Raw genomic sequence first — 26,484 nt, 5'->3', positions numbered from 1 at the left:
TGAGAGACAGATGGACATTAAAGAATGACACTGTCTCTGACAGATGGAGGTAGAGAGTGCAGTCACAATCACTTCCATAAGGTGGATGAGTTTTGAGTTGGGTTTTTTTTTTCAGAATAAACATGAGAAAAATGCATAAAAGGGAGAAAATATGGTGTTTTTTTTATATTAAAGGCAGAGTTAAAATTTAAAATTATATTTAATAGTATTAAATGTCATGTTTGTTAATTTTTCTCTGACTAAAATGGCATCTTATGTTAGTCAACAAAATCACATTTAAGCTGCTGAGACAGCAGAAGTGGGGCAATCACTGGCATTAACTATGATTGGATTACATTAAAAAAAAATATATCCTTCGGTACACATTGTTAGTGCATTGTCAGTATCTATTTATATATTTTTGTCAATTATTGTTGTGATTAATAATAATTTTTTTTTTTTTCGACAAAAGAAAATACCAGCATGGTGTATAACATACATATAACCATATATATATATATATATATATATCTATCCCAAACTTCATTAAATACAAGTTGTTGGGTCACTACTGTACTACTTATGTCCTGAAGCAAAATAATTTACCAAGTTTGTGTGTGTGGAATTATTTAGTGCAATAATGCACCATAAAAGCCAGAACATGGCCTTGGGATTTGGCTGAGGTTCTGGTGTGGGCAGGGTCGGAGCGGTGCAGACATTTCTCAACTTTTGGCCCTGACTTTCTAGACGGCTAGCGCATACATATTCTAAAGGTCTTGATGAGATCGAATCGATTTCTGTGGATTATAGGGGAGCTTGGCAGCGGAGTTTTTGAATTCCAAATTGTGCTCTTATGCATTAGGTGGAATTTGATAGCTGATAATTCAGTGTCTGCGCTTTATCAATATTGAACCAATGCAGATGAAATTATAGAAAGTGACATTTTTGAAAACTAAAGGATGCTGGGTGGATTACTTACAAATTGTATACTGTTGTGACTGTTACTGATTACAGATTACAAACTAGTTTTAAGATTTCCAATAAACTTGCAATGTTAAAAGTTGATGAAAAAGTTAATAATTAAATCATAATATACAGTGTGTGTGTGTGTGTGTGTGTGTGTGTGTGTGTCAACAGAATCAACAGTAACTGTAAGTCATCAGTGTTCATTACCTTGCATATTTGTTTCATATATGGTCTGTCATGAGCTGCTTTCCCCCCTGAAATTTGGAATCATCATTTGAAAACTTATTCACATTTCTGTATGTAATCAAAGCTAAATGGTGTGACACACGGTAGAAATATTCGAAAGGAAATTTAAAAGAGAGAAAAAGGAATGAGGGAGAATCAGTATATTATGAATATCTTCCATTGTGTGAAATTTTGAATCCATAAAAATTATACTGTAATTTGTTCATGAGCATTTTGAAATTGCTTAATGTTTGGAATCGAATTATGTAATCATTCAATCAGTTACTGTTCAGCACTATATTTAGGGCCAGATTTCCTAACAGCTTGCACCAGCGAAAACTGTTATGGCGTTAAAATAGTACTGCCGGGATTTACTAAAGATGTGCAGTGAAGAATTAGTGCTGAAAAGGCACAGTTATTTTTGTGCCTGACCTTATCGAATATATATTTGTAGGAGTTGCTCTTGATAGATTGCACTGGTCGTTATGGAAATTATCTGGTTGCATCTTTTTTTTAATGTGCACATTGTTAGTAAATCACACACAGAATTTTTCCCTCCCATTTGCCCTTTTATGGAATTGTGCTCTAACGCTAATTTGCCCAGTTTAGTAAATCCGGCCAATAATATGTAAAACATTCTACTATATATAACTATATATAAAAATGTTGGCAGTTTTTGAATTACAAAATCACTCTTATGCTATAGATGGATACTATACAATTATTAAAACGCATGACTAATACGAATTTCCACAAATTTTTTTCTTTTTGCGTATTTTCAAAAACGTTGCACTTTGAAACCTGTTTTCAAAAGTTTGAGTTTTCAAGCCTCTAAAACGCCATCTGTTTTAGGTTGAAAATGATGTTCTGTAAACAACCTTCTTTATTTGTGTGTTTTAAAAGGTTGGCAGCAAGGTTTTTTAATTCCATATTGTGTCATACACAATAGGTGGAATTTGATAGCTGATAATTCAGCGTCTGCTCTTTTGAATGGAATAATCCGGTCTGTGTCTGATCCTGGATTTGTCACCGAATTTGTTTTCCAGCTGAGCAAAATTACGACGATAGTAAACCGAGGAAAGGAAAGTAGGTGGCTCGTGGGCGAAAAAAGGGGACACTTCATAGAGAAAGACAGCGAGCGAGATAAAGGGAAAGAATCATGTTTGAAGTGAGAGACAAAGCAAGAGAATGATAGAGTGAAAGACAAGAGGACAAAGAGAGTTCAAGAGAGAGAGGGACTGCAAGTGCGCTCTGATTGTGATGTCATAGTGGATGGGGCATTCATCATCCTCTCTGTAGATTGGGGAGGGTGCCACAGAGGGACTGACAGTGCTGAGGCTTCTGTCAGAGTTATAGATAGAGCTGTAGGCTGCTGAGCTCCACACTGGAGCGGTGAACAACGCTCTCTCTGGGCCTCCTGAGGAACGCTAATTACTGCCATGTTAAATGACTCTATAGGGCAATTCACCAGTACAGTAATGGATTGGGGTGTTGTGCTCGTGATTGAGACTCTTCCATCATTACTGAAGATCATGGAGGAAATTGCTTCTTATGGTCTGTGAAACTATAGTGTCATTAAAGGTTACAGGGAATGTTACTATATTTGATGATAAAGCTAAAATGAAATTCGACACATGCTTTCCTCTTGTTAGGTGAGATAACTAGATAAAACTGGAAAGTGGACAGGAAGTGATAAGGAAAACGCTCATTTTCCTGTTGTATCCAGTGTTGGGGTGCATTAAAGTAATATTAAATGGTTAAACTACATTATAAAAGCTATTAACAAAAAATGACAAAAATAATTAAGGGGGCAATGCTTATTTGAGGAATTAATTTAATGAGAACTCTATTTTTCTCGTACAGAAATAATGTTTTGAATGTATGAATGCAATTAGTGACGCCATTAAATCTGAACCAGTACAGATAAAAATGAAAGAAAAAATTAAATCATAGAAAACTAAAAGAAACAACAATTATATAATAATATCTTCAATGGATTGAATCGCACAAAAACACATCACTCCAAAATAATTGTATTTTTCAGAAAAAAAAAGTCTTCTTCCGACAAGAAATATTTGTAATTTTTGTATCATTAGAATCAAGCACATTTCCCCTAAAGTTTCTCATTACTGCAGTGAGTGTATAGTATAATTTGATTAGTATATATTTCCCCATTTATTGTCTTAAAGGAATAGTCTATCCAAAAATGTAAATGGAGTGCTGTGGATTATTGTGATGCTTTATCAGCTGTTCCAACATTCTGACGGCACCCATTCACTGCAAAGGATTCATCCATTGATGAGCAAGTGATGTACAGTAATGCTACATTTCTAAAAATCCGAACACACACACACACACACTTTTGCATTCTAGAAATGCAGATGTTTGAATAAATAAGAGTATGTATTATAATAATTTTGAATTTGAATAGTCCCTTAAATGATTAAATTATTGTATTGAATTATTATATCCCTTGAATTATGTTTGTCATATTGGGGTGAAATTTGACCTAGACAGATTTCGAATGATTCATTTTGAGTGGTTAATCTGATTATTACAGTATAAATTTGCATTACAGGGTTGATATGAATTGACATTGCTGCCTATACAAATTTGCAACCGGTATTTATCCCATAATGCAGAAATGCCTGCACACTACCCTTCCCCTCCGTTAGACCTCCCGCTAATGATGCTTGCTGTTACACCAACAGGATACGGCTGTGGGGTGTTCAGTATTCACTACCACTGGTGTTCTTGAGTGCACTTCAAGGAATGTCTAAGGAAGCTTTAATTGTGGTTCACGCATAAATATGTGTGTGTGTGTGTGTGTGTGTGTGTGTTTTTATATATATATATATATATATATATATATATATATATATATATATATATATATATATATATATATATATATATAATATATTTCCATGTTGGTATTCAGGTCCTTTGAGGCATTAAATCACACTGTCTGTCATTTCTCCCATGCATGGTTTAACAGCCAAAACAGAGTGATGAGCTTCTGATTGGCCCTTATGCCTCGCGTTCATTTTAATGAAACTCGCACCATTGTGCAGCCATGAGCAGTGGAGAGACATATTTCACCCTGACACATAGCTCTATGCTCTCACGATTCACTTATTTCTAACTGCTTTACACCAGACAGATGGGTACATAAATTTCCCCATGCAGAAAATATAAATACTAATAAATGCTGTTTTAAAAATGAAGGGCTTCACGAGAACATGCGTGACGTCACGTGGCTGGAGAGTAGAGTACAAGATGTTGCTGTGTGTACATTTCTGACGCTGGTGCACTTTCAGCATGCAATCATGAGCGATGTAAAATAATCAATATGTCAATGATCTGATTCATTCTCGCTCCTGGTAATGTTTGAAAACTTTCTTTTTTTTTTTGCTTTCCAGAAAGGAAATATAAACTCCAGCAGGATAAAACTGTCAAACAGGCCTTGCCAACTGTATATCCTTAAATAAAACCCATTTGCCAAACAAGGTGGTTTACTGCTCTGTGTGGGTTGTAATCTTGCAGACCAGAAAACATGCCCGCCAAGTTGTTGCCTTTTAATATTTCCAAGTAAAATAAAAAAATATTACAACTCATGTCTTAACCTTGACAAGTAGCTTTAGAGTTTACATAAGCACCGTATTAGAAACCATCTGCCTTTTCCACCCTTTGCAAGATTTTTTTTTTCTACATCACTCACTTTTTTTTTTTTTTTATCTGTAATGTGGTTTTCTCAGCTGTAAATTATGCAGTGCTTATTTATTTACCTGGAAACTAGTGTAAATGTATAGGTCTAAAAATGATTCAACCATCTTCATTCAGCCTATAAGAGAAAAGAAGAAAAGGGGGATAAGGAACCGTAATGGCAACTGGGTTTAATTATTGAATATGGTTGTGTGTGAAGATCAGCACTTTGGTTGTGTGTGTGAAAGGTCTAGAATGAATGAGGAAGAAGAATAAAGGATATAATACAGATTCCTTGTGAGTAATAAAAATAAACACCATTCAGTGGTTTCTATGGGTATACAGACCATTGAGCGAACGGCTCAGTTCATTGCTCGTTGTTCTTTGTTGATGAACCAAACACTTGTGACCCTTATCAATCAGCTGTTCAATTTGATTTCATCAATCAAACTCATTAGACAATCGATTCCTAACCTTTAGCACAGTACCTCTGACTCTATTACTGGACAGCATGGAGACAGAAGAATAAGAACCCTATACATCTAGCCATTGAACGTCTCATAAAGAATAGTTTGTTAAGAACAGCCGATATCTTATTTTCAATCTCGATTACTCTATTGACTGGAAGAACCCAGATCACACATGCATTTATATGCATCAATGACATAGTTAACCTTCTAATGGGAGCTGGATTGGATTAAGTGACAGGTTAATTACTTTTTTTTTTTCTCACTTATTGATAGTTAAGTGCAGGTCTGTAAACACAATATGGATTTGACTTATGTTATTCAGAAAAATAGTTGATCATTTTTGGCCACCTCCTTAGATAACTGCTAAGTGCTGCATGAGAAATGTATTTATTTTACTTTAGAGTATTATGCATTCAATACATATTTACATTTATTTTAGAATAAATATCATAAAAATCATTGTATTTTAATGTTTGTTTTATTTGATACATATATATATATATTATACACACACACACACACACACTTTGCAAAAATACGTGTTTGTTTATAAATGAATTTATTTAACTCATTGCAAAGTATACAATGAAATAAAAAAAATAACATTAAATGGTATCTACATTTACTTTTTATTAAAGTCGAAAAAAACTATTTTACATTGTATATTTAAAGGTTACAACAGCTCTGTAAGGTAAAATTGCACGTTGCCACTTTTTACATTATATTAAAAAGTCCATGTGTCCAGCAAATGATTAAAATGCACCAAAAATTGCAATTATTAGCGAAGTTGTATTGAAAATGCAACACCAAATCTACATCATCAGCTCCTTTTGCTTAATGAAACATCCCGTGCGTCATTCCCTCATCTATGCAGATTTTTCTGCAGAAGCCCTTTCTTGGAAGGAGAGAAAGATGCTGTTTCTTTCATGGTTGCGCATTTGAAGCGTCGTTTTCTATGATCAATTGCAAACTCATTTATTCTTTCATAGCTGGCTACGTACTGCAGGAATAACACTGGTTGATTTGTTAACGCCAGATGTGAGTTAGAATATTCGTACAGTCTCTCACCGGCAAAACATCGACCGCCCGAGCTCTGAAACTTTAGACAGGAACGATGGTTTGAGCCGAGACTCCTCAGAGCTTCAGTGAGAACACGTGAACTCACCTTAGCGGATGTTTCACGGGATTCTTTGAAGATCGAGATCCTCTCATCCGCTCCTCTCGTGCCGAGGCTCATTTGAATCAACATCACGCGTCTATCAACATCTTGTGCGTTTGGGATTTTTGTCATGGTCACTGAATTTCGTACAAATAAGGATTTAATAGTCCACAAATATCATATTGGACGAAGACCAACATCGTAACAGCGGGAAGGTAGGTTTGACCATCAATATCTTTTAGCACTTATGTCGCCTTTTTAATGGTCAAACCCGCATTTATGTTATAAAACGGTGCTGAAGTTGTTAATGCGTAATGCAAAGCAATAATAAATGTAACTGTGTCATCAGTTACAAATGGAACGGTAAGTTCGCAGATACCTTGTGCTGGAAGAAAACTTAAGTGCCGTTTGTATTTGTTTATTAGGGATAGGAATCGTAAGCAAATGAACGATTATGATTCCTGTGAACGACTAATAAGGTTCCATTAACGATAACACTGATTTTTAACCAGCCTTGAGTAAAACATAACACAATAACAGTTTTTGGCTCATTTCAAGTTATACAAGACGACATTTAATGGCTTAAGTGAATCAGTTTAATACAGTAACGGTTCTCACTGATTCATACGAATTTTTGAATCACTTAAACGAACGACTCTTATGAATCGGTTATTTTAAGAATCTGACTGCATTGGGTGCACTGTTTTTGACTCATTAAATGGAACCGACTCATAAGAGTCACTCTTTCGATCGGGAAATAGATCGGGAATTTTTTTTTATTCAAAAGAACCGACTCATAAGATCCATTGCTTCATGAATCGGCTACACTTTTAAAGATTTTGTAACGGTGTTGCGCTCGATATTAAAACAGGAAACGCTGGCTAGTGCAAATACAGTTGTGCTTTCAATTAAAGCATTTACCATCAGCTTTCGTATATTTTATATGATACTGAGAAGAGCTATCTTTCACAAGAATGAGCTCGCCTTAGAACACTCACGGTCGCTGTCCATGGTAGCCTACATTAACCCGCCCATTGTCTAGAGAAACACGGAGTTGGCTCGCTAATCTCACTCAGATGCTTTCTTTGAGCGAGGACAGATCGGATATGGCTGGCACAGGTGAAGTTTCTCCTCACAGCAGACCTCTGGGGCTTTCGTCTCCTTCGCCACCCTCCCCTAGAGCTCTACTCCTGTAGATGGCAGTGTAAATCAAATATTTACGCTCAGTTTGATGAGTCGTCGTGATGAGTTCCTGTCAGGTCGCTTGTAAAGTAAACCATTACGGAGTAATACGCAAAATTACTCTTTCTGGCACGAAGAGAACAGCAATCATGTAATTGTATCCTCCAGTAGCGCGGGATCGTTTAACTTCATTCTCGAAGAAATTAGTTATCTGTGAAACACTGTAAAAGCAATCCACACTTGAGCTAGATGCCTAGCACTCAATACTATGTGACCTGTATTTCCATCCATAGAACATCTCACCATAGAAGTCAAACGGAATGGATCTATCTAGAATATTTTGAATAGATAGTGGGTAACAAATTTTTTCAAGTATATTCCTGTAGTTCTAAAAGAAACTTTAAGGTCACAGTTTAGCTCCCAGTAAATACATACTGATAAAGTGTATACCTTTAATGATGATGTATACCTTCGTTATATACTGTATAGTTGTGTAATATACACTAAGCTGTAATGTATTATAAAATATGCTAATGTATGATTTTAGTTATTTTCCTTCTGTAAATTAGCAGCCTACATATGTGTTTGTGTTATTATAAAACTAATATACAAGGCAAAAAGTATTTGGATTCCTTCTTGTTGTCATTAGTATTAATAAAATGTTCATATCTAAAAGGACAGAAAACTCCAAAAACCCAAAATAAGAATTCTAAATTTCAGATGAACCGTTCTTTTAATATGATGAACAACACCTTTGCTTATGTTAGGACACCTGTGTGAAGCCAGGTGTAACAGGATTCTGTAAAATCACCTAAAAAAAAATCACCTTGGTGCAGTTTGTTCAAACTCAAAGTGCAAAAAACTTTGTTCTTAGGAAAAAGACATGGCACTGTTATATTTCAACTATGTAATTTCATCTATTTAGAAAAGCATTGTGTTGTTTGTTTGTCTGTGTTTTAGTGCTCTAGAGCTATGTTAATGTGGTCATGTTGCTGACCCCAATGCCCTCCTCGCTTGAGGTTTCAGAGATCAAAGCATGAGCTGCAGACCGCTCCTTCTCCACTTTTGACTAATAATGTCTGAAAGCACTTGTTTCATGTAGAACAGTGGTGGGGAACGTTGATCCTGGAGGGCCGGTGTCCCCGCAGAGCTTAGCTACAACCTTAATCAAACACACCTGAACAAGCTCATCAAGGTCTTCAGGATACAGGTAGGTCTCTTTTTTCAGGGTTGGGGCTAAACTCTGCAGGACAGTGGTCCTCCAGGATCTATTGCAATCTATCTGCCACGTGCCTTGTGCTGCTTAATTTAACTGTATTTGTATTATTATTTTTTTACATGCCCTTATTTGTATAGTTGTATCTTTATCTTCTGTATCTGTATTATGCTCTACTGTTACTGTTAGTGTTACATGTATGCACCAAGGGTCTGAGAGTAATGCAATTTGGAAGAATTGACAATAAAGCAGACTTGACTAAATGATCTTAGAGTGACCCTTTTGGCCACAACCTTGTCCCAGTTGCCTTGTGCATTACTGGTAACCTGCACTGTTGGAAATGCCAACTATACACTTTTAATTTGATCCATCATTGTGGGGAATATATATATATATATATATATATATATATATATATATATATATATATATATATACACACACACACACACACAGTATATGCATGTATGTATATATGTGTGTGTATAATTTGTTTGTCAGTATTGCGAGTGGTAATTTATTGTTTGTTTTTTCACTTATAAGTATTAATTTATTATTGTAATTAAATAATTTATCATTGTGAGTTGAAAATAATAACCATGATGATTAAACACACTTAATCACATACAGTCCATGCATACATGTGTGGGTGTATCATATGGTCTCTGTATTATTTTTTTGCTCGTCAAATTTAGAAATAATACTGCATTTTATGAATACAGTAGAGCTTTATATAACTTGTGAGAAAAGCCACAGATTGAAAGAAAGAAAAGGAGTTGCAGAAATAAATGTGAGCTTTCAGAGGTCATGATAATACAGTGATAAAAGAAGCCAGTGTACTTGTTTCAGGTAGCGGGTGAAGGTCCATGCAGTGCGGTGTGGACAAGCAGTACTAGGTGGTCATCGGATAAGAAGTGGCTACAGAGTGGACATGTCATGTACAGTATACATTCATGTAGACTGCTTCACAGTGAATGCTGCTTGTCTCTGTATTAGCTGTTTTTGCAAGACTGGATATCTGTGTAGCAAGTTGCCCAAAGGCAAAGAACACTAAACTAAACAGCAGCTTGTTTGTCTTGGAAAGGGTCACTGCTTCTCATCTCAGTTAAACAACGATTACATTCCCTTTCCAGAATGCACGATGTTGATTACAGCACAGCTGCTTGTTTATGTGTCTTAAAGGAATAGTTTACCAAAACATTATGTCATCATTTATTCACCCTTATGCCGTTCCAGTTTCTTTCTTCTGTCGAACACTGAAGAAGATATTTTGAGGAATGTTGATGACCAAACAGTATCAGATAGCCATTAGCTATGTTTCCATTCACCTTTTTTTTTTTCTCGCTCATTTTGGAAAATTGCATAAAAAAAAAAAAAAAAAAAAAAAAAAACTAAAAACAATAGTTGGAAGAAATTAAGATGCATATCAAGTCTGTGCAAGTAATGTATTATGCATAAAAGATATGGCGCCCAATTTTCAGAAATTAAAGTTAAAGTGATAAAAAAAAATTCTGAAAAAAAAGAAAGACATGGGGGTGAGTAAATTGAGGATTTTCTTTTTTTATTCTGGAAGTGAACTAATCCATTAAGTTCACAACTTCGGATGGAAACATAGCTGTTGACTTCTGTTGCATGGGGAAAGCCTTTTCGGTTATTAACATTCTTCTTAATATCATTTATGTTCAACAAAGGAAAGAAAGAACTTGAAAGTGAGTAAGTGACAATTTTCATTTTCAGGTGATCTGTCCCTTTAACTCGCACAAATCTCTTTCCTGTCTTTAAAAGACCTCAGCAGAAGATCTGCGAGGGATATGGTAGGCGAATGTGTTTCTTAGAGACAAGGCTGGAGTGTGAATGTCATCTTTCCGGTCTCTCTTTCTCTCATAGTGGCATGAAAGTGTCCTGCCCACTCACCATGGCTGACTAATAGTGAGTGGCTGCCAGTCTGTTGGACAGGTTGTGGCCAGTCACTGAAACATTTAATAGCTCATATTCCTTTTCGCTGTGCCTGCCCACACAGCACATGCTATAGAGATCTCATCGGCACCTATGGTAAATACAAGCGAGCTGAAAACAAATGACCACGGATGAGGCCTGTTAGGTGGCATGGATGCCTGACAGAATATGTGAGTATTGCTCTTTCGGCCATTTTTGAGACTTGTGGTTTAGGAGTATGCGCAGAAAGCACACAGGAGATGTTAACATGGTCATCACAATTGATTTCTTCCCAGAACTGAGCCGTTTCTTGCTTTGTTTTGATTTGGTTGCTCTTTCCCATGGTCCACTGGGGGCCAGTTGTGCAGGCACTTTGGGGGGTAAATGGAGTTCACAGGGCACAAAACCGTTGACAGGTTTAGATGTGACATTCATAAAATGGTAGTTTCTGAGTGAGTGTAACGGGACTTCCCACTTCATCCATCCTTTTTTAAAGTGAAAACATCACAATAAATTCAACTTTAATTTTGTTTTGGGTAAAATACCACGCAGAATTATTATTATTATTATTATTATTATTATTGAGGTTTACTGTACTGTACATTTAGTATAATTGACAGCAAAATTTTTATTATTATTAATTAATAATAATAATAATAATAATAATAATAATGATAATGTATTATTTAGTTGTGAAATTATCTTTCCTTGTGTTTTTTGGAGCTCAAATATTTCTATTGAAGATCGTACTACATTAATTTGAATTTTTTTTTTTTAATGTAAGCTTCGATTACAATTGGTCTGATATGGAATAATAAAAATAATTAAATATGAAAATGATGATGATGATGATAATGTATTTATAAATAAGATAATAAATAGTTTAGTTATCTAATAATAATAATAATAATAATAATAATAATAATAATAATAATAATAATAATAATAATAATAATTATTATTATTATTATTATTATTATTATTATTATTATTATTATTATTGATTATAATTGATAGAAAATAAAAATAAAGTCAAATTAAGAATACGAATAATGTATTATTATTATTATTATTATTATTATTATTATTATTATTGATAGAAAAATAAAAGTAAAATAAAGAATAATAACAACAATTTATTATTATTACTATGATTACTATGATTATATATTAGAATGATTCTAATCATTTTACTCACAGAATCTTTCCTTTTTTTGAAGCTAAAAATCATTGTTGAAGATTACAATAAATTAATTTGAATAATGTTGTGTTTTTTTATGTATGTTTAAAATATAATTGAAGCATGATGTTATTGAAGATGTTTACTGTATTATTCAATTAAAATTGGTCTGTTATACATAATTAAAATAAATAGAAAATATATAAGTGAAGTACAAATACTACTACTAATAATAATTGAATTGATATCATCATCATTGAAGGTATTATTGCTTATTTCTTTATTTTTTTATTTATTAATATTTATGTCCCTTTTTTTCTGGTAATCGACAGAGTAAACTCTAACAAATATTAAAATATTTAAACCGTTAAGTCTTATATAAAACTTGAACTCTCTTTACTGTTGTGAAAGAGTTTCCTTTAGGGATGCTAATTTAATTATTTCTCCACATAAATGGTTTAATACTATGGGATCTGAGGGTGTTTTGGGGACCTGGAGAAGTTTTGACATGCCTTAACATTTGTGCTTTTTTATTTATTTATTTATTTTGCATCTTGCTGACAGAGTTTTGGGTCCTCCATCATGAGGATGGCATGGAGGCCAGCTGGAGCTCATTACTAGCTGCAGACAGGCTGGATAAACTCCTCGTTCGCTTGTGAGAATCTAGTGCTCTCTAAGGATGGAGGGAATTTACGTCTTTGTGCACTGTAATTGGTGTCGTGTGTCATTATAGTGGCTGTGCTGTTTGGATTTGTTCATTGAATTACGTTTACTATCCCTCCATAGGCTGAAGAACATTACAGGCGCATTAGTGTAGAGACACACACAGTCTTCCTCCGCTACTCCTGGCATGAAACGTAGCAATTAGCACATTACTAAGTTCACCATCAGGAGAATTGAATGAGGTGAGAGAAGTGCCCCCACTGAGCTCTGACTGAATTATGTAACATTACTCTGATGGCATTTGGCAGTGGCATTTGGCAGCAGTGAGCAAACCCAACAGAAAAGTCTCATCTTCAGTTGAAATAGACACTAATGCTGTATGCTGCATTGATATTGTTTAGATATTTCTCACTTTGAAAATGAATAGCACGTCTCTCCTCAACAGAGGCATGCAGAGCTATCTTTGTGCGCAGCCGGTGCGGGATGAGTTGCATGCTGGAATTTAGTATTTGGGGTTAGGGCTTTGTTCAAATCCCAAAGTCTACGTGAAAATATGAGCAATAGCAAAAGTGCTGGTTGACTTGGCTAATTACTGTATTTATCAAGTGAGATGAAAAAGAACAGTTTTGGTTCCTGGGAGGGAGACCGAGAGAAAATATTTAGCTAAAGTGATTATTGAGCTCCTGCCTAAATTATTAATTATATCCATCTGTACTGGCATTTCAGCAGCGGTGTAGAGATCTGAAGAAAGATTTATTGAAAACATAATTTATCCTTTGCGGTTATGCAGAAACATGCAATTTCGAGCAACCCTAGATGATTGCTTAAGTACTGACTAGAATGTCCACTGAATACATAATTTGCTTTCTTATAAAGAAAGCGGTTTGCTCGAGTTGAAATGTTTATGATTATAGTATATAAAAGTGTATATTAGAATATCTGCTGTATTAACTATTAAAGTAATGTACTTGTCCACGCTAATGGCGGAAATGCTGCAGGACTTTATGTAACACAACCACAATCATATTTAACTGTATTTTACTTGGTTCAACGACTACTATCTGTCAATAGCTCTGTTACCAACGGTCTTCAAAATACCTTCTTTTATGTTCCACAAAAGAAAGCAAGTCATTCATGTTTGTGTAAATGATTGCATAAACTTTTTTTTTTTTTGACTGAACTATCCCTTTAAATACCCTAAAACTGCCAGCTGGTAGCAGTAAATGTATTTGAGTCTTTCATTCCATTAATACAAATGGCCGATTCATTCAGGAATGGAGTAAATGGTTCACTTTATGAATGGGCCTATGAATTATTGGGCGAATTCCAAACAGCTAGTTTAGTTTGGGGTGGGTGGGTCAGTTGTTAAATGTCTGTTTCATATGTCATACTGTTATATCTCTGTCATTGTTAAGTGTTATATTAGGTCTGATCTGTTACTAAGTTTGGATTGTTTTATGTAAAAAAAAAAAAAAAAAGTTTGGAACGCACAATTAGACAATATTTGAAAAAAATCAATATTTATATGCAACAACTGCTGGAGCACTGAATGCTGCACGCACGCCTAGCATTGTCAACGTACAGGTCTGGGGGCGGGGTCAGTGTGTTAAGTGCATTAAAATATTTTAATCCAAGTATTTTTCACAACTAATTCATTAAGTTAATCCATTAAACTGACAGCTCAAATAAATAAATATATATTTTCTTTTAGATTTTTAAATTGTGTGTGTGTGTGTGTGTGTGTGTGTGTGTGTATATAACATTTAGTTACTTTACCCTCTGACATAATCATATATAGTGTTCCTGTAGCTCAAGTGGTAGAGCATTGTGTTAGCAAGTGCAAGGTTGGGGGTTCGAATCCCAGGGAAACACATGTTAGGAAAAAAAACGTTAGCCTGAATGCAATGTAAGTCGCTTTGGATAAAAGCATCTGCTAAATGCATAATTTTAATTCATATATATATATATATATATCTATATCTCTCTATCTCTCGGTCCATTATAGTGAGAAGGGGATCTCAGAAAATGTTACAATTTTATAAAATCTCTGAATGTTCTTAAACTATAACTAAAGTATAGGCTTGAGACTTAAGTCATATTTGCTTCCAAGTGTTTGTGGGAACATTAGAGCATGTTGTGCTTGAGTGTGTGATTTTATTTGCTCTTCTAGGATGTTGACATTGATGCTGGTCTTTGGTGCCAAAAGGACAGTGACAGTTGAACACAGCGTCCAGTGTTGTAGAGGAGCATTGTCCTCCAGCTTCACCCCCCTCCTCCTCCTGCTGTGTGTGTGTGTGTAAGCTGTTGGACTGTGACCGTATTGAAGGGACATTGAGAAACCTTGACCTTTCTACCTTGAATCCCTGCATTCCGTCAAGCGGACTGACTCTTAAAAGCAGGACTGGCCACTACACTAGATTAAACGCATGGCTCGAGAGTAATATGTTGCAGTGTGCACGTATACATGGGTCGTAGATCTTTTCATTGGTCCACTGTCAAGGTTACTTCTCGTCTTTAGCCGCTACAGCACTGCAGACGTCACACACCCTGTCCCATGATACCTACACCAGTCTAATTTTATCATTGACATGTTCTTTCAGTTTTTCAGTATTTCATTTTTAAATATAAATTTATAGCAGTCAGAAAAAGCATTTTTTGTAAGTCTACTTATAATGTTAAACTAGGTTTTTAACCTAAAGCACAATGTAGATCTTTGGGATTTCTGATTGTTTACATCATCTTTATAAAGCGTGAATTAAATTGTGACCGGTGCTACAGTACATGGAGTCAAGAATTTCATGCAAGTTTCTGTGTATTTAATTGCCAACAACATGCAAGTGTTTGCTATCATTGGTCTATATGCTAGAATATATACAGTACAGACCAAAAGTTTGGACACACCTTCTCATTCAAAGAGTTTTCTTTATTTTCATAACTATGAAAATTGTAGATTCACACTGAAGGATTCAAAACTATGAATTAACACATATGGAATTATATACATAACAAAAAAGTGTGAAACAACTGAAAATATGACACATTGTAGGTTCTTCAAAGTAGCCACCTTTTGCTTTGATTACTGCTTTGCACACTCTTGGCATTCTCTTGATGAGCTTCAAGAGGTATTCACCTGAAATGGTCTTCCAACAGTCTTGAAGGAGTTCCCCGAGAGATGCTTAGCACTTGTTGGCCCTTTTGCCTTCTGTCTGCGGTCCAGCTCACCCCTAAACCATCTGGATTGGGTTCAGGTCCGGTGACTGTGGAGGCCAGGTCATCTGGCGCAGCACCCCATCACTCTCCTTCTTGGTCAAATAGCCCTTGATGCCTTCAGTGTGACTCTACAATTTTCATAGTCATGAAAATAAAGAAAACTCTTTGAACGAGAAGGTGTGTCCAAACTTTTGGTCTGTACTTTACATCTGTCTGATGCTGGCAGGTTTGTGTTAACAGTCATTTTTGGAGTTTCAGCATGCTAGAACCCCTCTTCACAAAACCATAAAGCGAAGCTTTACTGAGTCTAGTGTGGAAGAACGTCTACTCAAAGTCCAGACCTGAACTCCATAGAGCACCTTAAGATAAATGAGAACAATGAGGCCAACTTCATGTTTCAGTATTTAGTGGAAATCTTTCCCAGAGGAGTGGAAAGTTTCATAGAGAATAAACTCTCGTAATGTCCAAGGCTTTGAAATGAAATGCTCAACAAGCACGTACAAGTGCACTTGGGTGTCCACGTCACACAGTACTTACGGTCTCTAAACTCTCTCTAATCTTATGATGAATGTACAGACCTAATTTCTCTCAAATATAAAGCAACTAAGGGTGCAGGAATAGGTAATGAAGAATATTATCATGTAGTTTAGCTTTTTAGCATCCCTTTTTATAAAATGAGCACTAATGGGCTTAGAGTAAGAGCACAGAGTTATCAGTCCAGTTAAGGAATGAGCTCACTGCAGGAAATGTAATTATTTTAATTGTTTACTTTCTAACCTCCTTTCCTAAGCAAAAAGCTAAAGTAGCAAGCATTAATCTGCTCTTCCAGCTGCAGCCTACATGTGTTCTTTTTCATTGTTTTACTTGCCCTTTTATTCTCTTTTCTCTAACTTTCTCCTGCGCTGCTCGTGTCAGTATCGTTTTTCTCTGAGGCTATGTTTAGAATAGCAACTTGCACATGCACACTCTTCTGTACTATTTCTGAAGTATGTACTGTGGATCCTAATTGAAGTTTTGGTTACAGTTGCATTATATATATATATATATATTAGTGCATAGGGGTATTCCACAGTGCAAAATTGTCAAAATGGAATTAAAGGGGTTAAAAGGAGTAAAAAAAAAAAAAATATATATATATATATATATATATATATATATATATATATATATATATATATATATATATATATATATATATATATATATATATATATATATATATATATATATATATATATATAATGGTGATAATTTAATCACACTCCTGTCCATGTGCACATAAATGATTTCCTTTTATATGTGGACCATAAAAGATTATGTTTAGGACCATTTCAACTGTTTCTGTTCATGGAATGAAAGTGAATGTGGTACAAAAAAATACTGACTTTCATTGTATGAAAAATTAGACATTTCTTTTTTTTGTCTTTATTGTATTATTTACATGTTTTCTCAGAAATAAAAAAGTGTGGAATAAAAAATAATATATATATATAAGTAGGCTGCAATTGGTTTATGCACTTGCATAGCTCCTCTTTAGTTCTGGTTCTCTTTTTGCCCTCTCTTCTGTTCTCATTTTTCTCACTGTTCTCTTTCTCTCTGTTTTTGAAGATTTCAGTTTTTTTTTTCTCCTCCCTGACTCCAGATGCACCCCATCACTCCTGGGTTTTCTTGCCTTTGCCAGAAAGCAGCAGTTTACATTTTATTGAGCTGCTGAATTAAAAGTATCATTACAGGATTCTGTACATCCTAGTAGGCTGTAGTTAAACAAAACTCTCTTTTGGGGCTTCTGTTAAGCCAGTGGCCTGTAAGTCAATAGAACTGCTTTCTGGTCCTGAATCCAAAGCCACGGTCATTCACAAGCAGCACCTCCAAAAAGCTGCGTTTTTCTATTGACTCCACGGTTAACACCACTGGCAAAAATCCTGACCTCTTATAAAAGGCCAAATGCCTGCAAGGTACAGCAATCATATCCTGGCTGTATTTGAGGTTAGGAATTTTGAGGCTAAATTTATTCCTAGTCTCCAAGCAACACAGAATCAGCCCTCAAAATAAAGCAAGAGCAATATGTATTTGGCTTCTCACAACCTCGCCTCATATACCGCAGTCTATACATCACTGATCCCCAGCTGAAGGGAACTTTAGCAACATCTAGGGAAACTTGTAAAGGTTTCATTTAGCGTTGTTAGCTTTCAGTTTGTAGTCATAAAAAATTCCATTATTAAAAAAAAAAAAAAAGAAATTGACCATTTCATTAAGGCCATCTCAATATTTTGCTGTGTTGAGCTTTTCTTCTGTTCTGTCCCACAGCATGAGGCTGCTACTAGCACACTTTACTTTTGGGATGAAACTTTACAGGTAAAAAGCAGTGCCTGGTTTCCTTCAAACATATCATTAAGGTTCATTAGACCAGAGAATATTGTTTGTCACAGTCTGAGGGTACTTTTATGGAAATTTCAAGTGTTTTTTTCATGTGTCGTCATTGAGGAGATGATTGCGTTGCCACAATGCCATAAAGCCTAGATTGGTGGAGTGTTGGAGTGATGTTTGTCCTTCTGTAAGTTTCTTCTGTCTCCACATATGATCATGGAGCTCAGCTAGAGTGACCACTCTAACCAAAGCCCTTCTCCATCAATTGCTCAGTTTGGCCAGTCCAGGAGGCCAGCTCTAGGAAGAGTCCTAGTTGTTTCAGACTTCTTCCATTAAGATAAATGAAGACTACATGCTTATGTCACCCTTCAATGCAGCAGAAGTATTTTTTCTGAACTCTTCCCCAGATGTGTGGTTTGATGCAGTTCTGTTTCAGAGCTCTACAGGAGTTTTTTTTAAGACCTCAATGTTTGGTTTTTGCTCTGATGTGCAATTTCAGCTGTTAGACCTTTTATTAAGATGTTACATTCCAAATCATACCCATTCAATTGAATTTGCCAGGTTAACTCCACTCAAAGTGTAGTAATGTCTACAAGCAATATGAATGCTCCTGAGCTAAACCTCAACCGTCCCAGATAAGGCTATGAAAACTTATGCAATAGAATCATTTCAGTTTTTTAAAATGTTTTTTTATATTTGGAATATTTTTTTTTTTTTTTTTTTTTTTTTTGCCATTGTGTATGGAGTGTAGACTGATGTGGGGAAAAGTGATTTAAAGCAGTTTAACATAAGGCAACAGCATAAGAAAATGTGAAAAAAATATATAAATAAATAAATAATTGGTATGAATACTTTAGAATTGTGTGTGTAATATATTTTATTAGGATATATAAAAAATAAATCACTTTTTTTATAAATATTTATAAATTAATAAATGTGCTACACATGTTTTACCCCTTTTTATTTAATTACATGAATCACAATGCTAAATGATATGCATGAAGTAAATAAATAGCATGAAGGAACACATTTGTTGTTGAAAAAATGATAGTTGAGTCTTATTGATAGGGCTGTGGTGGTCCACAAGACACAAATGGAAAACATTGTGATTGATCACGGTCGTGTAGGTGCAAAACAGGACTGGAGGAAACCAAATCATCATCCAAGATGGATTCTGTTTCATGTAGATTAATACTTAATTCCCCGAAGGGATAGTGCGTCCAAAAATGAACATTCTGCCGTCATTTACTCAACTTCTGTGTTTCTTATTTCACGATTTGAAAGCAAAACCTAAGTTGTGAGATATAAGTGAAAGTAAGTTATATCAGAATTGTAGTTTTTGGGTTATTCTCACTTTAGCTGTGTCTATCAAATTAAAGATGATTTAGACCTCAAGGTTACTTAGCGTTCTTACGGTTTTTCTACAAAACGAATCGTAATTGGAAATAGGAGTGTACGGTTTAGCTTTGATTTCCCAGCTGTTTGAGGAATGTAATTGTTTATAGATTACACGGATGTAGTTGGCTTAATTTGCATGTGGTCTGTTCTGCGTCACTTTTTATTTCGAGTAAATAATCAGCGAGTGGATTCGTACCTTATTAGCAGAGCGACTCGTGACCTCTGAACATCTCTATACCACCGTAATTAAAGCACTCAAATCAAAGCCGCTTGATGTTAAATAACAACACAAAGAATAGGAGCCGATCACTTCATCTAACAGATTATGGGGTCCAAGAATTTAAACGACCGTTTTATTCGGGGCTTTTCATACCTTTTAAACGCGAACCCACCCCCTGAAATTGTCTGTTGTGGTTCTCTCAGCTTTTCTAAACAAAATTAGCAGCCTCTTTCAACAAAACACGCCAGCACGGCTTCAATAAAAGCAGCCTGGATTTTTGTTTGATGGATGAGTTTGTTGTTTGCGGGTTGTCATTACTGGTTACACATTAGCTTACTGTATTCATTTCCCAACTTCTAAGTGTCAACAAGCTCGATGCTTATTAAAGAATAAAAGAATCCCAAATAGCTTTCGAAATCCTAAGTTGTCATAAAATCGTTGCTTTAAAAAGCTGGTATTTATGACCTGCTCATTATCGTTTTGACCGTGTTGTTGTTCAGACATCGCAGCCAATATGTCAAACCCAAGATCCAGAGGAATATTAACAAGACGTTTGTTGTTTTTTTCACCCTGAATGTCAAGAACACAAACACTCTTAAAGCGGATAAGGGTTCTGTGAGAGTGCCAGGAAGTGGCGGGGTTGGATGACTGTGGGCTTGGCTTTTATGGTGCCATTAGTATTCTGCATCTACAGTCTTCCTCATGTTTGTAGTGATATCATTCTGAGTGCTTTCTGTTCAACACTGATCCATAGTTTACTCGTCCTTGCAGAAATTACCCTGGAGGCTGACAAAATGCACCGAGAAGCTTTCTAAACACTCCTCTGCCATGCAGTCCCAATCAACACTGCATCAGATTACTGACGAGTGACCTTGTTTCTGAACTCACAAAGTGACAACTTTATGATTTTCTGACATTTTGTATTTACATTTGTGATGTACTTAAAGCATACATCTTGATGTAAGGCAAGAATCCCTACTATCAAATGGGCCTCAGTTTTATTTACCGTATGTGTAAATTAAATACAGTGTCATATTTTATAGTTTCGTAAGTAATTTATAATTTCATGAATTTCTGTAAAATATTTTAGAATGTTTTATTTTATGCTGTTTTGACTTTTATTTTTTATTTTTTTATAATGTTATGCTCGACGGCTGCATTTATCTGATAAAAATACAGTAAAACACTAATACTGAAATTTTTACAATATTTATATTTTATAAAATAATTGTTCTTTTTATAGATTTAAAGCCCCTCGATGCTTCAGAAATCATTATCATATGCAGATTTGCTGCTCAAGAAACATTTCATGCATCTATGCTGAATAAAAGTATTCAAATTTGTTCATTTTTATTATTATTAATATATACATTTAAAATGTATTCTACCTTAAGCTGTGAGGAAAAAATATAGCAAAATCAGTGCAGTGGGCCCAGAAATCCTAGCGGCGTCGCTGTTTATGAATATAAAATCAGTTACTGTTGTTACTGTTGGATGGGTATAAATTATGATCTCTAAATAAATATATTTGTGCTCCTGTTGTTTCTGTACAACCAGTATTTGTTCATTTTTCTTCTCCATCTATTATTGCGGTGTCTATTTTAGAAAAGTCTGCCTCTAAGTGGCTCTCCAGCTGGATGATTGTCAATAAGGTGGTCTCTTCCTGTGTAAATGAACACCTGAAGCTATGCTGACTCATTGATGCCTTTATCCATGTGTGCGTATTTACGCAAGCATACATTTGCATACACACATTGCAGACGCTCACCAGCTGCACGATTGTTCGTTCCTTGCCTGCGAAACACCACCAACGATAAACTACTTTGATGTCATATTTGGCAAGTCCGCTCCCTGCGTGAAACGTCTGGTCTATTGATTTATGACCTAAATGTAAACAGAGCGTCCTGCGGAGAGCGGCCCTCCCCATGTGCAGCTGAGTAAAGCCGCGATGTGTTCTGAAGGCTGCGTGAGTCAAGAGCACCTTGTGAGTTTCTCTCTAAAAATAAAGCACATTAAAAACATCATCGCCTTCTGTTCCAGATTGGTCACCGGCAGACAGAACTAATCAATAGAATATATGCATGAGACGTCAACCGAATCTCCCTAAATGTCTCTCAGGAAGTTTTGGTTTTGAAGCGAGACGGCTGCTGGGAAAAGTACAGGACATGGCGCCTTTCATGTCTGCGTGGCGGCTGAGGAGTGAACTCTTCATCGGTTCTGACTGAGCTCTTCAGGGGCGCTGATGTTTGTTTGCTCTCTTCACGTCGGGGGGGATGTGTGTATGTGGCGGCTCTCCAGCGAGAGGGATCGTGGGTGCTGCCAGCACCCTGAGGGCAAGCAATGATTCACTCCCAGCTTTCTGCTGCGTCCAGACTTCTGAGGCACAGGTCTGGGGCCAGATGAATACTAATCTACAGTGCTTGCCGAACATTCAACTATAAAGCAGGGGATAGTTGCTTCTCTCACCACATACGGCACAGTCATAAAAATGAATCGCACACTTACATTTTTAGGGTTATGGGACTGATGTGCATTATATCTTAGGTGAACATGAATGGGCATTAATTGACTTTTTTTCTATAATTGAATGGTGCATCCTTGCTGCTACAATAATTCCATTTATTATTAATATAGTTTTTTAATTTGATTTTAAAAATACTAGTTTGAGGGATAAAAACAAAATATGCAGCATCACAAAAAAAAAAGCAACACCACAAATTGTAATGAACAAGAATGAAAATTTGATTATAGTACTTTAAAAAATATATTTTTTCTTCGACGGGTTTAGAACAACATGAGTGAGTAATAATTGTATATTCTGTATAATATATAATGTAAGTTCTAAATTATTCTACGCTTATTTTCTGGACTCAACGAGTGTATTTGGCCATTTTTCTAATTAATGCTGTGCAGTTGTTATATATTATATTATATTATATTATATTCTAATAGATTATATTATATTATAATATAATATATTATAATATATTATAATATATTATATTATATTATATTAAAGAGTTATTTTATTACACTTATTTTTTTACTTGTATATGGCTATGTATTTGTGCATTTATTTTATTGGCTAACAGGACAATGCCATTTCTACACAGTAACTAGTTGGGTGTTTAAAGTTGTATTGAAGGTCTCAGAAAGATGCCCTGCTAAACAAGAGGGACAGGCAACATCACAGAATTTAATGGCTGTCATGCTCAATATCAAATAAAATAGCCTTGTGTCAACACCCTTGCCACTGCACAACATTAATTTGCGCAAAATTGGTTTCACACCAAAATATAATCTCATTAAGCAGGTGAATAAATTACGCTGAGACAGCCTTGCGTTCTTTGTGTTGTTGACTTTCACCCTTCATATTTTTGAAGCATACACAGAGGTGTACGCACAGGGGAGCACTTGTTTATTCTTTTTCCTCTCTACATGTATCATATTGGTTAGAGCTGGTTGATAGGAAGAGGAGTGTTCAGTCAATAACACGATTATTTTCTGCTGTTTGCGCTTGTGAAATCTTTGTATGGTTTAGCTGTGTGTTTTTTATTTTTATTTTTTTTGAATGTGTGTGCAAGCAAATGATAGTGGTAAAGGATTTGCATTTTTGAGCACAACTCTTGGCAGGTTAGTCGAAGCAGATGCGTGTGCGGGAATGAATTTGGGGGAAATTTTGTTAAGCGATTTGCACCAAAGGGTCCTGAGCAGTTCTGAGCTAAATTACCAGGATTGCATTTGTCGGTTGTTGGGTTGTCAGATTTAAGCAGCCTTGCTTAACCCTTAGGGGACAGAGAGATGAAGAGAGAGAGGAATAGAGAGAAAGTGTATTAAATAATCAGTTCAGAACAAAAAAAGGTCAATATTTATATTTCGGTCAAACACAAAAGACGGTTCATTTTTGTATACAATGAGAGTTTAGTGTCTGTAAAGCTCAAAATAGGACAAGATGCACCATCAAATGTGACCATATAACTCATGTGCAATGTTCCAAGTCTTCTGAAATATACACAGTTTTTGTGTAAGAAAGTTATTTGCTGATAATAATGTTAAATTAAGAACTGGAAGTTGAGACCCAAATCAGTCTGATTCATGAATGAATCATTATTTCTACCTACAGTATAACAGAAAAAAATAAAAACATTTCACCCAGAAATTGTTATAAATGTCATGATTAATACAGAAAGGCTTAAATGGTATTTTCTTGTAAAACATAATCCAGTAATCTTTTATTTGGACCAAAGATGTGATGTCCCGTTTTGGTGTCAGCATCCAATTACATTTGCAAAAGTAATATACATTATATTATATTACATATATATTATTTATATACGTAGAAAGCATATTAAATGTAAGTGTCTACTTAAATGTTTCAAATAACAGTGGTGAAAATAAATGATCAAAATAGTGCTCCATTTTCATTCAGCACAACAGATATATTTCCTGAAAAATAAAACAATAAAACAACATACTTATTCTGATCTGTACTTTGTAAAATATATATAAAAAAGGGATTATTCATTTTTATTTTGTTTGTATTTTAAACGGGTAAAGACTTGACATATGGGTAAAATCTAGTAGTTTAAAGAATAGCGTCAAAGATTGGTAAACATTTTACATTTCTGTAAATCATGGCAAAAATGTATGATTACTTTTGCTCAGAAATATAAACATATATATAAAATTGAGACATTCTAATGTAAGCAATAAACTAAAAACAAAAAAACACTTTTTTTTAATTGTTTGAATGCTTGAAAACCCCTTTTCACATTTGACTAATTTACAACTTGATGGATGGATGTGCAATTCTTTTTAATAAACCAGTTTATCCAACTCGCACATTGTATGTATATGTGTGTGTATGTATATGTGTGTGTATATATATGTGTATATATATGTATGTATATATGTGTAGATGATCTGTTCCATTAAGAAAGAAAGAGTGATCTAGAGAAGGGGAAAAATGGCAATCCCAGTTGGATTGTGTGAATAAAGAGATCATCATTAGCAGACTTGTTCATTGTGCGATTGGATCAAGGAAGATTAATGCAGTGATAGCGGTAGAGGCTGGTTATTTATACATTTCTTTTTGCTGAATAGAACAGGGAAGATTTGTGGCATTACACATGCCAACGTGTGACCGTGGCAGAGCTTTACAACCCCAGCGGCTCCCAAACAAACCGTCAGACGCAGCAAAAGCAAGTAAACACACCAGCTGAGATGCTGCCTCACTCTTAATCAGAAAAGATTGAAGTTCCGCTTTGATTTGCCATCGTGTCCTTTTAAATGCCTTCTTTGCAGGTGTGCTGAATGCAGCTCAGAAGCTTCGCTTCAAATGCACATTTGGTCCAAATTGCTCGTCATTTGCAATAATCACAGCGAGGTCAAACCTTTGACCATTGCCATTTAACTCCGGCTGGGCTTTGGTCCTGCTTCTATTTGACTTCTCTATCATTTTGACTGATACATGATGCGTGATCAGTATGGCAAATTCCTTTTTTCTTTCTTTCTTTCTTTCTTTCTTTCTTTCTTTCTTTCTTTCTTTCTTTCTTTCTTTCTTTCTTTTTCTTTTCTTTTCTTTCTCTCTCTCTCTCTCTCTCGCTCTTTTTCTTTCTCTTTCTTTTTCTCTTTCTTTCCATATTGCCCTTTTTGATTAATTTGTTTTAAATATATAAAAAGTAATGAATCTATTTGGAGCTGAACAAATGCAGGTGCAATTTATAATTTTTGTGACTAACAGTTTTTATTTTTATTTTTTTGGACAAAGCTATAAAATTAAAGAAAGAAAAAAATTAAATCTAAATGAATTGAATCTTTTGTTTTTAATTCTTAATTGCAGTTAGTATATGTTTTGTATAATTACACATTGCTCTTCAAAAGTTTAGGGTCAGCACAATTAAAAAACAAAGTTTTTATAAGAAGTCATATGCTCGCAAAGGCTGCATTTATTTGATTAAAGATACATGTAAAAACAGTAATCATGTGAAATATTACAATTTAAATGAAATGTTTTATTTGAATTTATCTTAATATAATTTATTCCTGTGATCGCAAAGCTGAATTTTCAGCAGTCATCATTTCAGTCTTCAGTCTAAACATACACCCATATGTAAATAAATGTAAAACAAAATAAAAAATTGATAAAAAATATTTGTAAGCTACAATATACAGTATATGATATATTCTTGATGAAAGTTCCAAAAAGAACAGCGTTTGTGTAAATTATATATTTTTACTTTTGAACAATTTAATGTGTTGTTTCCAAATGAAAGTATTAATTAAAATAAATAAATAAATAAATAAATCCTCAGTGACCCCAAATTGTTTTAATGGTAGTGTGTCGTGATAAACACGCTGTCAGATAGGATAAGCTGTGTGAAATTGGGTACGCTTTGCTCCTCAGGAATTCAGAAGATTTAAGGTGTAAGGGAAGGTGGTCATATCAGTTTTTTTTCTTCATAGTAGGACAGGAGTGGCTGATTTAAAGACAAGTTTTCTCACAAATCTTCAAAGTCTTGAGAAGGTGCAGAAGATTTCTAATGAAAGGTTTTCTTTTTTCTATCCTTTTAAGTTCTAATTTAGACTGCTTCTCATTTGCATCGACTT

The 26,484-nt window shown here is 34.9% G+C and overlaps 1 protein-coding gene across 2 annotated transcripts in view; it reads left to right on the top strand.

The window, feature by feature from the left end:
• nlgn1 (neuroligin 1) overlaps positions 1–26,484 on the top strand; it is a 258,323-nt gene that overhangs the window by 19,172 nt on the left and 212,667 nt on the right. The window contains exon 1 of one of the 2 annotated variants that reach the window (XM_052568858.1): positions 6,378–6,719. The exons of the other annotated variant lie outside the window; for it this stretch is intronic. The gene's annotated coding sequence lies outside the window, so the exon portion shown is untranslated. Of the gene's footprint in view, positions 1–6,377; positions 6,720–26,484 lie in introns of those variants that run through there. 2 annotated transcript variants of the gene reach the window in all.

The sequence above is a fragment of the Carassius gibelio genome, chromosome B11 (assembly GCF_023724105.1).
Source record: "Carassius gibelio isolate Cgi1373 ecotype wild population from Czech Republic chromosome B11, carGib1.2-hapl.c, whole genome shotgun sequence".
Lineage (NCBI taxonomy): Eukaryota > Metazoa > Chordata > Actinopteri > Cypriniformes > Cyprinidae > Carassius > Carassius gibelio.
This window is presented reverse-complemented; position numbering and strand designations above follow the sequence as displayed.